Below are 16,062 nucleotides of genomic sequence, written 5' to 3' on the forward strand. Positions count from 1 at the left end.
TTTCTGAGTGAGTACAGATGCACAGACAGGTAAATGGTTGTGAGGAAAAGAAAATTTTAATAATGTTGCAACACCGTTACTGCACTGATGTGCAACAAAAGAAAATGTCAATGTAAAGAAAATAAATGTCAAAGGTCCGGGTTGCCTCACCCGCCCTGGCAAGCCTACTTTTTGCTGCGCTTAGCAGCCCCACTGGGGTGTGCCTCTCCCCCTTCCGCATGTCCAGCGGCTTCTGCAGAGCGCCTGGTGCTCCGGCGCGGCTCCGACACAGCGCTGGCCGGGCTGCTGCTGTCCCCAGCCTCCCCCAGGTCCAGGGCTGGATTGGCCGCAGTGTTGGAAATAATCATTGCCTCCATGGCTGTTGTTATGCGGGCCATGCCCCTGGTGACCTCCGCGGTGTTCTGTGTCAAGCTTGCCTCCATATTAGCCCCACGTTGGCACAGTTGCGCGGTAGCAGCAGCAAGGCGGCTAATAGATCTGTTGTGCATGCGGGCATCCCGCCGGCGCGAGTGCTCGTGCTCGTCAAGTCTGCTGCATATCTGTGTGATGGCTGTGGTCAGACGGCCAAGACCTGCAGCAACTTCCTTATTTGTGTCGACGAAAGCCTTAAACCCTTGCACCATCTCGCCCATCTGCAGGTTGTGCTGGCGAAGCTGGCACTGGCAGGCCATGATGGACTTTGCCTGCATGCGCTGTATCTTGACCATGCTGCCCTCCAGCCCCTGGAAGATGCTGCCCTCCCGTGCCGGAAGTGCAGTGCTGGAAATGGCACGCCTCCGGGAACTGCTGCTGCCCTGCTGTGTGGGCTGGGGTGCCACTGGTGTTGTTGTGGTGGTGGCTGGGGCCTGACCCGCTGCTCCCTGGATAGGGTTGAGTGGAGCCACAACCATACTCCTGGCAGGAGATGTGGTAGGTGCAGGGTGGGCCGTTGTTGGAGAGTTCTCAGGGGAGAACAGCAATGGGGGTGTGCCAGACATTTGTGGGGAGTGAAGAAATGTGAAGTCAAGTCCTAGGTCTCCCTCATTTCCCTGGCCAATGGTGTTGTCCTCCTCCTCCTCCTCCAGGGCAGCCTGACTTGTGCTTGGCCCTGCCACCGCACTGGAAGTTGTTGCTGGTGCTGGTGCCTCAGTTGCTTGTGCTCCTCCGCCTGATGGTGCCCCTAGGTATAAAGAAGCATTTGTGAATTGAGTGCCGATGTATTACAGTCACTACAATTAAAGCATTGCACATGTCCTTGCATATACTTTGAATGTGTTCCACTGTTTTCTATATTGTGGTTCTGCACTGCCATGTTTTGCCTACTTCTGCTGACTACATTTACCATGATGCTTTTCTCTTGTATGTTGGTTACAGTACTGGGCTGGGGTTTGGCTGTGCATTGTGTCTAAAGGGGAGGTGTCTGGTAGGGTGTGTCATGAGGCGCATGCTTCTTACCTGTAGCTGTAGCTCTGGCTGAGCTATCCAGGGTCCCGATTCCAGTCACACTCTCCCTTTCGATGGTGCTGGACACCAGTTCCTCCAGCTCAGTGAGGGGTGGCGCCGGGTTCCTGCCTTCACCAGTCAGTCCAGCATGCCTCTGCAGCTCTGCCATTTTGCGTTTAGTCAGGCTGCGGATGTCATAAAATCTTTTTTTTTGGTCATCAAGGGTCCTGGGGGTGACACCAACTGAGTTGACCTTCTCAGCAATCTCGCTCCAGAGCCTCCTCTTCGTGCTGTCCGGTACAGTGAGGGACAGCCTCCCAAAGAGCTGCCTGTGCACTCTCACCACCTCCTCCACCAACACCTGCAGCTCCATGGTACTAAATTTGGGTTTTCTCTTGTGGCCAGCCTTCTGGCTCTCACTGCTGCTAGCCATCTTTCTCTCACAGTGCTCTGGCTCCTGCTTCCACTGCTGCTCACTGTGAATGTTCAGCTCAGGCTGCCTCTCCAGAAAGTTCTTAATGAGCTGCACCTGCCTGGGTAGCCACTCCCTGCTTGGGTGGGGGAGGGTGGATCCACCTCATTGGCTGTTTCGGATTTTACCGAATCGGATTTTACCGATTCGGATTCTACCGAATCGGATTTTGCCGATTCGGATTGTTCAATGCATTCCTATGGGCATTTTGGCCATGGGGGTGTATTTCGATCTCCGAATCGGTAATTGCCGAATCGGTATTTGCCGATTCGGCAATTTCCGATTCAGTGGTAGCCGATTCGGTACGTATCGAATCACAATACCGATGACGAACGAATCGGTATTTTTTCGTTTTTTTTCCTACATCTCGTTTTCCGATTTCAGAATACCGATTCGGTGCGCCTCGGTATTTTGAAATCGGAAAAAGCGATTTACCTACATCGGGCCCTTTGTGATATTTGGTATTCACCACAATTGTCAATACTACAAGGGGAAAATTATGGCAGATACTAGTTTCCCGGCGTGCTAGTGGAAATGCTAATGTATTCTTCCCATGGGTTTTTAGTTCCACTGTGCAAAGTTCTCAAAAGCGGAAGAGGAAATGCCTCCCCCTCCACCCCCCTCCGTGCAAAAGCACAATTTCTTCCACAAGTAACATATTTTTCCCTCCTTACCCTACAACCCCACCAAATGTGGAGCGGATCCATTCCATCCTGAAAGGGAACTTACTCTCCTGTCCTTGACAAGAGTAGCTCTCCAACCAATTCCATGATAAAATTGGGCATGCCTGTAACATTCTTTTTTCGGAGGTGTTCCAAACTTTCAAGGCAAATTGCACCTTGAACTTGAAGCACCCACTTCTGACCCTCTAAGTGGGGTTTATGAATGCAGATCTCTCTGCACTGCTTGAGGGAATCCCGCACTCACACCAAATCTAGCTGTGCAACCATGAACCCTTTGTGGATTCCTGGACTGCATAAAAAAGGTACATTCAGTCGGACTGACTTTACCTTTGTGAACCAGAACGTATAAGTTCATTTTCAGATGTCATGAACTGTATCATGAGCTCCACTCACATTCTCAGAGCCAAACCAATCAGCCCCATGGATAGCACTAACATTCGAAGAAACATGCGCCGCGTGCGTCACTTCCAGGGACAGTACTCACCTTCGGATGCATCATGGACAGGACCACTAAAGAGGTAAACCAGACAGTTTTAAAGAGTTTACGGACACTCGCAAAGATAGGTATGTTAATATTCTACCCAATATTTAAACTACATAACACGTTAGTACCAGGAGCTGCCGGAAGCACAGAAGACTGATATGCTTTATGCACAAAAGAGGCATTTAATAATTTTGATCCATGCTAGACAGACTCCTTTAATGCTGATTTTGAAAAACACAATTGGCAATCAAAAATAAAGAAGCGAACAGGGAAAAAAACACGAGAGGCGCTTTCATTTCAAATGACAATTTAAGGAACATGTACTGCACATTTTAGTGCTGCTCAGTGGCGGCTCGTGAAATTTCATAGTGGTAGTTGGTGATGAATTTTACATAGTGAACTAGACCAGCCGAGTCGACATAAGGGTGTTCAGCCCATTTATCATTCACCTAATCATCCCCCATTATTCATCCAAGTTTCCATCATTCGCAGCATCTGTTCATCATGCATACATCCATCCTTCTAGAGACTCTCACATGTACTCATTTACCCAACCATCCATGTAGGCATTTACAAGAAAATCATCCATTTGTCCATTATTTGGAGAATTCGTCCATTTACACATCCACTCATCCTTCTGGATAAACTCTCCTTCAACTCTTACGCCCACCCATCCATTTATGGCTTAGACTATAGCAACAACTTACGGCTACGTGTTGTTTCGGTTTAGCAGATGCTTCATTCCCCTCTTCAGAATAGGATAAATAGGAACTTTAAAATAAAAAATTATACTGCCGATATTTGACCCTGGGCGCTTAACGTGCACCTGTGAGGCCCCTGATTTTACTCTCCGATGGGTTGAATTATTATCCTTAATTCCAGGAACAATATCTTAGGGAGAAATAAAGGTGGCTTTCAAAGCAACAAAAGAAGCGAGCAACCCAATATACCCTTGAGGGTTCGGGCAAAAAGTATGAAAGGGTAAAGGTACCTTTAAGGGATTTTGTTGTTAAAGTTTATAACATTTAGTTATAAATGCTGATTAAAGACCCAAATTAATGTTGGTTTACTGTGCAATTAAGCAACAATGGTTTTTAACCACATGGCTGCTAGGCGTTTTCCCGTTCTGCGCTGAAGCACCAAAATCACCATTATTCATGACGAGCTGGCCTTGTCATCCGCGCACGGCAGGTAAGCGCCATGACGAGCCCAGCTCGTCATTAGCTTCGAAGGGGTTAATTAAGTTTACAGTAGTCACAAAGTGATCCAAATATAAAGAGTAGAGCAAACGGGTGTATATATTAAAATTTGTATTTAATACGGCTTAAGAATAAAAAAGGGTATAGAAAGTATATGTCAACAATGTTACAAGAAGTATATATTGTCAAAAATAAATAAAGACACTTCATTGAAACAATTGTATGCACTTTTTTTCTTTGATGCAATTGATGTAGTGAATTTAGTGAACAGAAAGCGTAGGTCGACGTTTCAGTCTCTTATACACTGATTGTTGAGACCATAATAAGGACAATAACGATATATCTGAAGTCCCCTTAGTTAGTATTGATCAGCTCGCCACAGAAGTTCTGGCTATTGTCAAGAATAGGCACCTTGAATTCCGGGATAAGGTCCCCCATTATGATTAGTTAGAAACAGCTCTTCTCGAAAGTCCTGGCTGTTCATATAAGTGAATCACCTCAATTAAGTAAGCTCAAAGTCGTCACAAGTATCGAAAAGAATCGGGGGTCTTGGTGCCTTGTGTAATGAAGGTAGCGTGATCACTAGCATTCATCAGCTCGTAAAGCGACTCTTTACGAGCTGATGAATGCTAGTGATCATGCTAACTTCTGTGGCAAGCTGATCAATACTAACTAAGGGGTCTTCAGATATATCGTTATTGTCCTGAAGATGGTCTCAACAATCAGTTTATAAGAGACCGAAACGTCGACCTACGCTTTCGCTTTCGCATTTCTGTCGTTGCAAAAACAAATATAAAACCAAGTGGCATATTATCAACAAAGTGGCAAAGAGAGGTGTTAGCCGTCTTGGCTTAACCCCTCTCTTCGCCACTGCGTAAATGCTTAGCTGCACCATATTACCAAGGATATGATGCAGACTAGTGTTTCCCCCTGCGATGGCGATAAGTTTTACAACTTATCGCCAGTGCAGGCACCCTTGCACCAGAGTGCAAGGGTGTCTGCGAGCAGGGAAGCTTTGTTTATGTACAGGAAGGTGTTCCTTCCAGCACATACACACACCTTAAATGCCATTTTGCTTCATGCAGCACACATGTAAGTTACAAATTGCCATTTTTAAAAAGTTTGTTTATGTACAGGAAGGGACACCTTCCTGTACATAAAGAAACCTTAGAATTTAGCTTTTCCATGTGTGGTGCATAAGGCAGCACACATGGAAAAAGCAAAAACAAGGAGAAATGAAGCATTTCTCCTGGTTTCACGACCTTAAGTCCAGGATTTTTCTGGTCTTAAGTTCGAAGCTGCCACCTTTTATCACCAAGGTTATAATAGGTGGCAGCTTTGAAGCAAATGGGTTTTGCGGTGCAACTCCCACTGCAAGCCCCGTTTCACAATAAGTTTATCGTGAAAGGGCCCTATTACCAAGGCAGCATTAAGCCAATTAACGTGGCTTTCAGCCTTGTTAATTGCCTTAACGCTGCCTCGATAATAGAGCAATGCAAATATCGCCGCATTATCGGCAGAAAAGTGCCAATAACGTGGCGATAAGGACCTTAATAATATGCCCCCAAATACCTTTTTACAAAAGCCTCCAAACTAGACGAAAACGAATTTACATTTTAAATATACAAAGGATACACTATGAAAAATATTTTTAAAACAATCAACGATTCTTGTATATCCATGTGCTGTATAATAAAACTAACAATGCATGCACATACAGCATAGGAAACTTCATTCAACCACCCTTTCAGTCATACCCAACAGTTTCATATTTTGGAAAGAAATGCATACAAATTATATTGTACTGAAGAAATTTGGGAGCTGCACACAGGAAAGAAACAGGGACATTAAATATGTTCATGCTGTGAATAAACTTGATATTTTTGGGCCTGATTTTGTGTCTGGTAGGACTTTCATTGTCTGTGGAAGTAGACATGAGGAGGAAATGTTGCAGACACTTTAATTTTGTTTTCATTCGAAAATATGTTACGGTCTTCAACCCTGTACTGCGGGCTGCCCGAGAATCAATGGAAAACGTGGCGAGATTGATTTAGTTTGCCGCATGCATAAGGCGCCACAACTACCAAGAGATTCTGTTAGTAATGAGGAACGATGTAAGGAGAACATTGTTTGTGCCATAGATGTGCCTTATATGTTCAGGCTGAAGATATCACTGGCACCACGAGAGGCACATTTGTTTGGTTAGGTGAGCACCAGGCATTGCTCGGCCTTAGTTGTATATCCGGAATACTCACTGATAGCCCAGATGTGTGTACATAGGAAAAGCTAGCAGGGCAACAGAATAAAAAAGCCTTGGCAAAGCCAAAAGAGCTACAATATAAACAAGGTGCAGTGTCCCTGTACTGGGCGCTGCTCTTATCTTTAAAGTAAAAAAGGTAACATGAAGCGTGATGTCCCTGAAGTGGGCAACACACTGAGGTTTAGAGTTAAAAACAAGCATTTACAATGCAACAGTCTCGCCTTTGCCAAAGTTAGAGCTATTGGCATTGTAAATGACAACATTTTTATTTATGTGTTGGTTTTGAAAACAGATAAATAAATGGCATTGTCATTTACAATGTCAATAGCTTAATCTCTCGCAAATACGAGACCTATTGCATTTGCACCCACACACACACACAGAGAGCCACACACACAGAGCCACACACACAGAGCCCCCCACACACACAGAGCCCCCCACACACACAGAGCCCCCCCACACACAGAGCCCCCCCCACACACACAGAGCCCCCACACACACAGAGCCCCCCACACACAGAGCCCCCACAGAGCTCCCCCCACACACACACAGCCCCCCACACACACACAGAGCCCCCACCACACACAGAGTCCACCCACACACACAGAGCCCCCCCACACACACAGCCCCTTCACACACACACAGAGCCCACCCACACACACACAGAGCCCACCCACACACACAGAGCCCCCCCATACACACAGAGCCCCCCCACACACACAGAGCCCCCACACACACTGAGCCCCCCCACATACAGAGCCCCCCACACACACAGAGCCCCCCATACACACAGAGCTCCCCCCCACACACACACAGCCCCCACACACACTGAGCCCCCCCACACACTGAGCCCCCCACACACAGAGCCCCCCACACACACAGAGCCCCCCCACACACACACAGCCCCCGCCCCCACACACACAGCCCCCCCCACACACACAGAGATCCCCCCACACACACAGAGCCCCCCCCACACACAGAGCCCAACCACACACAGAGTCCCCCCCACACACACACTGTTTATCTGTGATTCAGTTCGTACCATCCTAAAATCCGCAAAAAGTGACACCACTGTCAAGGGAGGATGTCTGAAGAGGCAGGTAGGTACACCACTAGTGGTGAATGATGAGAAAGAAACATGAGATGGTTCTCAAAAGGAAAAATATGGTGTAAATGGAGGTTAACAAATGAGGATGTAAGCAGCGAAGTAAAACCAAACAGAATGGTGGGTGGAATGGACAATAACATCCATAACCTACATCAACATAATAGATTTACATTATGATACAGGACTGGTCAAAGCCCGGATTTGAAGGGGGACTAACAACCATAAGGTTCGTCGGAACGGAGGTACAGAAAGAGGCAGAGAGCACAAGGGGTAGGGGGCAGGTCGGAAGGTGCACCCTTTCCTGCCCGGAAGTCAATCTCGCTCCCAGCTCACCTGCTCGGTGTATCCTTCTCGCTCACGGTGGCCATCGGAGTCCTAGGAGACGTCATGTTTGCGGTGGACCCTGAGTGGGTCTCCGGTGCAGGGGTTGCAATATGGGCCCTGATTCAGTCCCTCATGGCGGTGTCGCCTCCGTCTCACCGCAGCCATCACTGCCGGCCTCTGCGTGCCGCTCCCACAGGTGTCCGCACGCTCGCCCTCCACCGCCGGCGCGCGACCAGGCTCCTGCACTGCCCCGCAGCTCGAGCACACGCTCCTGTTGGTACCACGGCCACCTCCCAGCCTCCCCAACATGGCCACCCGCCAACCCCCCCACACACACTTTAGCAACTTTCGAGACCTCGGCCCACTTCGTCTATTTCCGGCACATGTCGGTTACTGAGTCTTTTCGATTCTTTCCGGTTAAGTTCGGGTCGCTCTTAAAAAGTGAAAAAGATTTCGGCAATTTACGGCACAACTTGAGAACAGAAAAAAACAACAAGCTTGGGTGACATCACCCCTCAATGCTCCTTACAGACTCCGAGTTATGGTAAAGACCGTTGACATTCATCATTACAGATACAAGGGCACAAATATGAAGTCATCTTCAGACAGAGCAGCGCTTCTGCCCGCAATGACGGGAGCCTCTGCTCCCCGTAGCTGTGCGGCCCACGCGGCCCTCCACCACTCAGCTCGCCCTGCCCCGGTATTTCCCTGCACTCTATAATCAGGTTCTTCCGCTCCATGTCGCATTCCTGCTAACGTTCTTGTTACGGGAGAAGTTGAGGCTCAGGGAAGCCATCTCGGACCACAGGGCGTGCTCAGCCCTGCAGCCCCTCCATGCACCGGTACTCGCCTGCTGTGCCTACGATGTGTCCATGTGTTTCCTCAGCGCTGAGAGGCAATGGCTAGCATGAGGCAGGGGTGGAGTGGGTCCCTAGCATTTGCGAGGGGAGGCACGGACAGTGGGCGGGCGGGAGGGAGGAGGCACGGACAGTGGGTGGGCGGAAGGGAGAAGGCACGGACAACGGGAGAGAGGGCGGGAGATAAACAAGGCACAACAACGGGAAGGGGAGGATAGAGAACATGGACAACAGGGAGGAGGCGGGAAAAAATGGATCTCTGACAACGGGAGGAGGGCGGGAGGATTGAAAATGCAGACAATGAGGGGTGTAACTCCTCAGCGAGAGGGAGGGTGTGGGAGGCAGGACTTAAAAAAAGAGACAGAAACGCCCACGGATTGCATCAAGCCTGGGAAAAGAGTAATTGACACACATCTCTTCTAATAGCTAGCCTCCATTTATGGAGCTAGCCAATGGAAGAAAGAGGCGGGTTAAAGCCCCATACGGGAGATCAAAAGATTTCGCCTTCGCGACACTGCTGCGCAGCGAACGCCAGGCGAAACCTAAAAAAACAAGGACGTAGGCACCAGAACAGTAAGCGGTGAGTACCAAGAGAGGCCCACAATGAGACCAGAGAGCAGAACCGGTGCCAGTGTCAATCCCGTCATGATATCTGTTCCACATCACCAGGGACCTGTGCCTGGTGCCCAGCAGTGGGGCTTGGACACGGGGACATGTTAGAACGCACTAGAATCGCACTAGAATTGCAAGCGGGGGATACGTGGCTAATTCCATGGGAGCTCATTTCCTAGCAATGTACCCTAGGCCCGAAACATGCAAACGGTGTCCGCGGAAGTTTACTGGAAGTACAGTGCGGCGACAAGGGGACAACCTCAGTGTGTGTTCTAAAGCCCAACTGGGTTGTGTGCCTACAATCGATGGTAATTTAAAGGAATCTGCTTTACAACCAGAATGTGCACAGGGGTGTGCGCCAGAAACATATAAAAGCAGTCAGTGCAAAGATGGGGGCACATAGTCCTGAATCACCCAGTTTCCTGTAACTTGGACAGTGCAACAAGTGCGCTAGAGGCGGGGATAAAGTAAGCTGTGCTTTTTTATTGTTTTTTAATAATGCAAAGATAAAAGAGCGTTTTACAAACATGTACTTAAATATATAATTTTTATGTGGGGATGTACTGTTGCTGGTGCAAATATTTTTGTAAACTTTCTTTGTATTTGCACTCTGGAATCCTTCCGCATGAAGTGTTCCGGGCAACAGCTATCTGTGGCAGTTGCCTCGGGATGCTCATGCTAAAAGGCACATTCCAATAGGATACACTTCACTGAAGACTCTTCTTCATCTCCATGTTGTGTTCCTAACATTTTGACAATGAGTCTGGTCGGAGGAGCTCACTACACCTTCGTTGTTGCCTTCTTTCACCGCCTTGCGCCTTCTCGTAGTTGCGGTGGAGCTCCGGAGATCTCTGGTTGTGCCTGCCTCGCTATTGGAATTTCCTGCTGGCTGGATTGGCATCGAGCGGTCCTCTCATGTTTCCTGTCATGGAGACAGATCATTGCTATGGCTCCAGATCTTCCACGACCGAGGAGATTGCGCTTCATCTTCCTGGTGACGTTTTAAGTGCACGGAGCCCATTGTGGTGGGCGCTCTAGGTCAGGCAAGTGCGCAGCTTTGATTTTGTGACTCTCCATGTCGGGACAGTTTGCCTGGCCAATGGGAAGGCGTTTTTGACATTTACACTGTAATTTTTTATGCATTTAAGTGTGCTATCCATCGCGCTGATTAGAGTTGCCCTGCAGCGAGCCTGCACCCCTGGTGACCGGCACACCTACGCTACTCTTAATTCTCTTATATTCAAGTTGCGGAAGTGAAGTATTTGCATGCTTGTCTTGCGCGTGTGTTATAGAGACTGTCGTCTTTTGGTTAGGCAAAATAAGACGTCAGCAGCGCGACACCAAAAAGAGTGCAAACAAGCATTTCTTTGCAATAGGACTCGTATTTACGCGAGACCTATTGCATTGGAAACGGCAGAGTGGGGTCCAGGAAGGTATGAATGGGAGTGGGGAGGGGAGGGGGGCCAAAAAGTCACAAACTGTTGAGCGAGGGGAGGGGACACAGGGCAAAAAATAATTTTGGAGTAAAGGGGCCATTAGCCAGGGAAGGATATAAATGACAACATGGTCTTCAGGAGGAGGGGCTAAAAAGTAAAAAACGAATCAAAATGCAGCATTTATGATTGAAGCCAATCAAAAATATGGCCGGAAAGTGAGAGGAGCTTCCCCCCACTATAGTGTATACCGCATGTCTCGCAAAGCAAGCAGCGCGTTGCGCTGCATTGCTATGCGACAAAACTGATATCCGATGTCTCGGGTCTAGTTCGCGCTATATAAAACTCAAAGAAAGTAAGATGTGGGTGCGGTGCCCGTTGTGGTGGAGCCCTTCCCTCTCTTGTCCACCTGCAGCTGCATGCTGGTGTCCCTGCTGGGCCTGGACAGCCCTGACCGACTTTGACATCTCAGTCTCCGTTTTGGTGGTGAAGTTGACTGCCCCTTGTTTTTTCCCAGTGGCCGTGAGCCCTGGAGCTCTTACAGTCTGGAAGGGGCCTATACTGCCTGAACGACACCAGTCAGCGCTTGGTTGGGATGCCACGGTGCTCAATGGTCTGAAGTCACGCCTGGGGTTATCTAATGGGGGGGTGTGGAGAGCCCGCCCCCCTTCACCGCTTGAGTGCCTTGTCCCAGCCTTGACACTGTGACTCTTGTGACTCGTGCCTGCATCACTGACTATGGGCAAAGACAAGGACCCAAAGCCACTGAGATAGGGGAAAATGGACCATTAATCAAAAGTGATCACCCCCCCCGGAGGAACAGCCGAACATCTGTTCCGACACAGACACTCTCCTACAGGCGATTCAGTCCTCCAGGACAGCACTGGAGGGGAAGATAGGGGAGGCGGGCATGGAGGTTACGCTCCTGTGGCAGGATCTACGCAACCTGGTGGCCAGGGTCACAGAATCAGAGACCAGGTTGGGTCCCTTCAGGATCTCGGTAAAAGAATGGCAGAGCTCCAGTCTTCGAAGAAAGACCTTCAGTGGCGCATGGATGATGCGGAAAATAGGGCAAGGCACAACAACCTTCGCTTTTTGGGCTTTAGTGAAGGCATTGAGGGTACAAACATGTCAGCCTTTCTTCACTCCTGGCTCCAGCGCACATTCCGGACAGATAAATTCTCTGCCTGCTTCATCACAGAAAGGACGCACAGGGCACTTCTGGCGCAACCTCCTCCGGGAGCGCAACTGCGTCCCATCATATCCCGTTTCCTGAACTTCCTAGATAGGGACATGATCTTTCAAAAGGCAAGGAAGCTTGGAGAGATAAGGCACGAAAACACCCACATAATGATTTTCCCGGACTACAGCAGGGAGGTCCAGAAGCAAAAGCGCACTTTTGACTCCGTGAAGGCAAAACTTAGGTAGCATAAGATTCAGTACATGCTCCTATTTACTGCAAAACTGAAGGTCCTATTTCTGGGGAAGACATATTCCTTCCAAACACTGGAGGAGGTGTGGCACTGGATTGAGGAACGGCCCATACTGAAGCAGCTGGAGGACTCGTCACGCCACATACAGACACCGGCGAGCAAGAATCCGAGGCTCTCTGACTCCCAAAGAACACTGAGACCCCGGGGAAACTGGAGAGATGGTATACAGGGGACAACGCCATATGCAACACGGGGCAGCGACAGCGTCCAACGACGGAGTGGACACTCCTTAGATTCCCGCCTGCCAGCAGGCTTGCAAGCTCCCCACCTTCCTTCCCGCCACAAACCTGGCACAGAGACAGATACTAGGGACAGTACGTATGATGAGGTGGGAGAAGACGAGCCCTCTCTATATCCCTTGGTAGCTGAGATAGTGGCAATGGAGCAGGACGCAGGAGCAGACACCTAGTATCATAGAGGGACCCCCCTGTACGATTCTACCTGATTTTGTTATGTTTCCTTTTGGGTCTTGTTTTCACAAAACAAAAATAAGAAGATTTTTTTTAAAAAAGGAAATGGAGTGGGTGGGGCCTTAGACCCAGGGACACCTTTATCAGACTCTCCTATCATCCTCCTAGAACACTTTTAAAAGTTTCTGAGGCGACCACTGATGTCCCAGGAGGCAATGAAAACACTGAGGGCTATCACCAGTGCAGAAAGAGCCTCCACATCAGAGCCGAGTCCTCTCGCTACATGCGGAGGAGGACCCCTTACTATAACAGGTCTGGTGCTCATCCATTGCAGGTGACGACATAGACTCTTCGGGCATTGCCATTTAAAGAGACTGGCTTGGTTAAAGTGTTCCGTTACTAGGTTCTCTAATCAGCTGTGAGAGCCCCTTGCAGTTGTCTGGCCCTAAAATGATCAAGGAAGGAACTGCACTACAAGTGTCAAGAAGGCTAGCATGGTGGCCATTTTAGGGCTCACCAGTTATAAAAGGGAGAATTTGTCCAATCAATCAATCAAACAGGAATCTTATAAAGTGCGGCTACTCACCCGTAAGGCCTAACACCACTTTAATTTCAAAAGAGGGTATGTGGTGCGCTAACTACCCAAGAGAATTCAATACAGCAGAGAGAGGTCCATCATCTATCTAATGTGAGTCATCACTATACAGGTCCTGGACAAGTAACCCATAAAAAACCAGGAGGGAAATCTAAAACCTTGATAACTGGTTTAAAAGCATTTGTGATAGTTGCTCACCTATTTCTAATGCAAGTATCCCTCCATTCAGCTCTTTCCTACACCTCTTACCACCAGTATGGAATTCTGAACCTCAGAGCTTTCAAAGCTAGCTGAGTCAGATGGTGGGATTTTACTGCTGTCCCAAAGACTGCAGATCTATGCATCACACACAACATGGAAAACAACTCATTACAGGGTTTCCAGACCATCCATCCTGTGGTATTAGTTCTTCACTGGGAGACCATGTGAAGCGAGCCGACATCATGTGACATACGGTGGCTTTGCATGAGTTAGAAGGGCTGCGAACAGTAGGCTGGAGGCTTCAAGCAAAGCAGGTTTGAGGATTAGGAGCCCTTCGGCTGCCACATTATGAGGCTTATTTACAATTTCCCATATTAAAAGTGATGACCAGCAGTGCAAGGGTCTTGTAAATAAGCCCCTATGTGTGAAAGTCTGAAGGCACACAGAACACCCAGACGGCACACTAGTGCCGTGCTGATCCTTAAAATCAGCTCCCAGACACGGTGGTTGTTTGCCATGTGTGGACATTCCCTTAATAAAATAATGTGTGGAATTTGTGTTCTAGATATTGACTTTTGTTAAGTTCTCGATAATGCTGTGGTACATCCTGCAGAGTTTTCTCTTTTTCTTACAATTATAACAAATGGATGTTGTTACCCCACAGACCGTGTAAGTGGTGAATCTGGTTGCTGTCAAGTCTTATAAAAACCTGCTAACAAACGATCGTGAACTGGAAAAAAAATAAACCCCCATACATTACTTTGGTGCCAGAAGATGTGGCAAGTGCTTGCCATGGAAAAGATCACATCCACTTAAAGAAATGCGGATCATAAATACTCCCACAATTGCAGACCTCTGATAGACCTCGCACACCTAGAATATTGATAGTTTACCCCACAGTGCCTTGCAACACTTCATCTCTTTGAATAACTTACCAGACAAGAGATAGACCTTCAATAATTGCACTCCATCTCTCCCATACTAGGGGACCACCCTTCCAATGACCCAATGTTAGCCACTCTGTCAGAAAAGCTGCCTTGACACATCACCGTCTAACAATAAGAATTAAACTCATCGCCAAACTGATGACCTGAACACTCCACCTTCCATACATTTTACAAAAACTGACCCCTTGCCCTCACTTCTTACATCTCCCCCAAGCCCCCCTCCATCATTGGAAGCATCCAAATGACCTGATGATCGATGGCACTGCATGACTGTCATTGTGATTGGATATGGTCTATGTATGTTTGCCGAACTGCAGTTTAGAATTCTGCATTAGTTTTGCGGCAGTATTTTATAATTTGGAATTTTTTCCCTGTCTGAAAAATATTTCAGCAAATCACTGAGTATGAATGCTTTTTTGCACAAAACATATGTTTTCTTTGATTATAAATGATAACGGGTTTGAGCAGCACGTCCAATTCTGCCTTTGAAATTACTAAAATTTAATTGGTCACAAACCCCCAACAGGTATTGTGCAATCAACCTTAGATCTCTCCTTGGTGAGGAGAGGGAACACATTCCTTTTCAACTCAATTTCAATTTCAAAGTGCTTTATTCGGTTTGTAAAGAAAATACAACCATATAGCAACAAACATAAAAATGTACACAATACTAAAGCAAGTTACCATGATTATAAAAACATAATGCATCAAGATAGATCTCATAGTAAAAACCCTATACAGTTAATTCTGTATCTAATATACATTTGGCAGCATTTATAGAACATAAACCTTAAGCCATTTGACAAATGCATTTAACTGTAATATTGACAATTATACGACCTTTAGTTATGTGCAAATATGCAGTTAAAGTGCTAAGTTTCGTCGCTATGTGCAACTTAGCAAATCAAGAGAAAGGTTCGGCAACATCCTTCCTAAAGTGCAATATGCAATTAGCAGCACTTAATCTAACTATACACAGATAAAAATAAAAATAGATAAAAATAGATAAAACAAAGTGCAAGTGCTATGCCATTCCAACAGTGCATATTATACAATAGCAGTAATTAATCCACCATACATGTATGTGCAAATTAGCATAATAAAGTGCATAATGTCAACAACAGCTTATTTTAAAGTGCACAGTACATTTAGCAGTTAGGAAATTCATATAATTATTGATTTTCTTGCAAAAATACATTTTAAAATATAAGTGGCCACATAAAAGCATACATCTGGGGTCGCTAAATTAAACACTAGTTTCATTGCTGTTTGTAAATGATGCGTATTATATTTTAAAAAGATGGGTTTCAAATAATATTTCCTAAAAGAGGTATAAAAAGTACAAGATAGTATAAAGTGACACGTGCTCTGTTTTGATTTACCATCACATGGGCACAAACAAGTTCCAGGTTTTTTTGGCACAGGAAAGGCCACCAGGTGATGCACAATTCCTAGGCAGAGACGGGTGAACAGAAATCGGTGGGAAGGGATGCTAACTGTTACAAAATAAGATTGAAAACCTGCGTTGATGTTATATTGCTGGTAAAAAATGAATGTTCTCT

Source organism: Lissotriton vulgaris, chromosome 2_1, assembly GCF_964263255.1.
Source record: "Lissotriton vulgaris chromosome 2_1, aLisVul1.2, whole genome shotgun sequence".
Lineage (NCBI taxonomy): Eukaryota > Metazoa > Chordata > Amphibia > Caudata > Salamandridae > Lissotriton > Lissotriton vulgaris.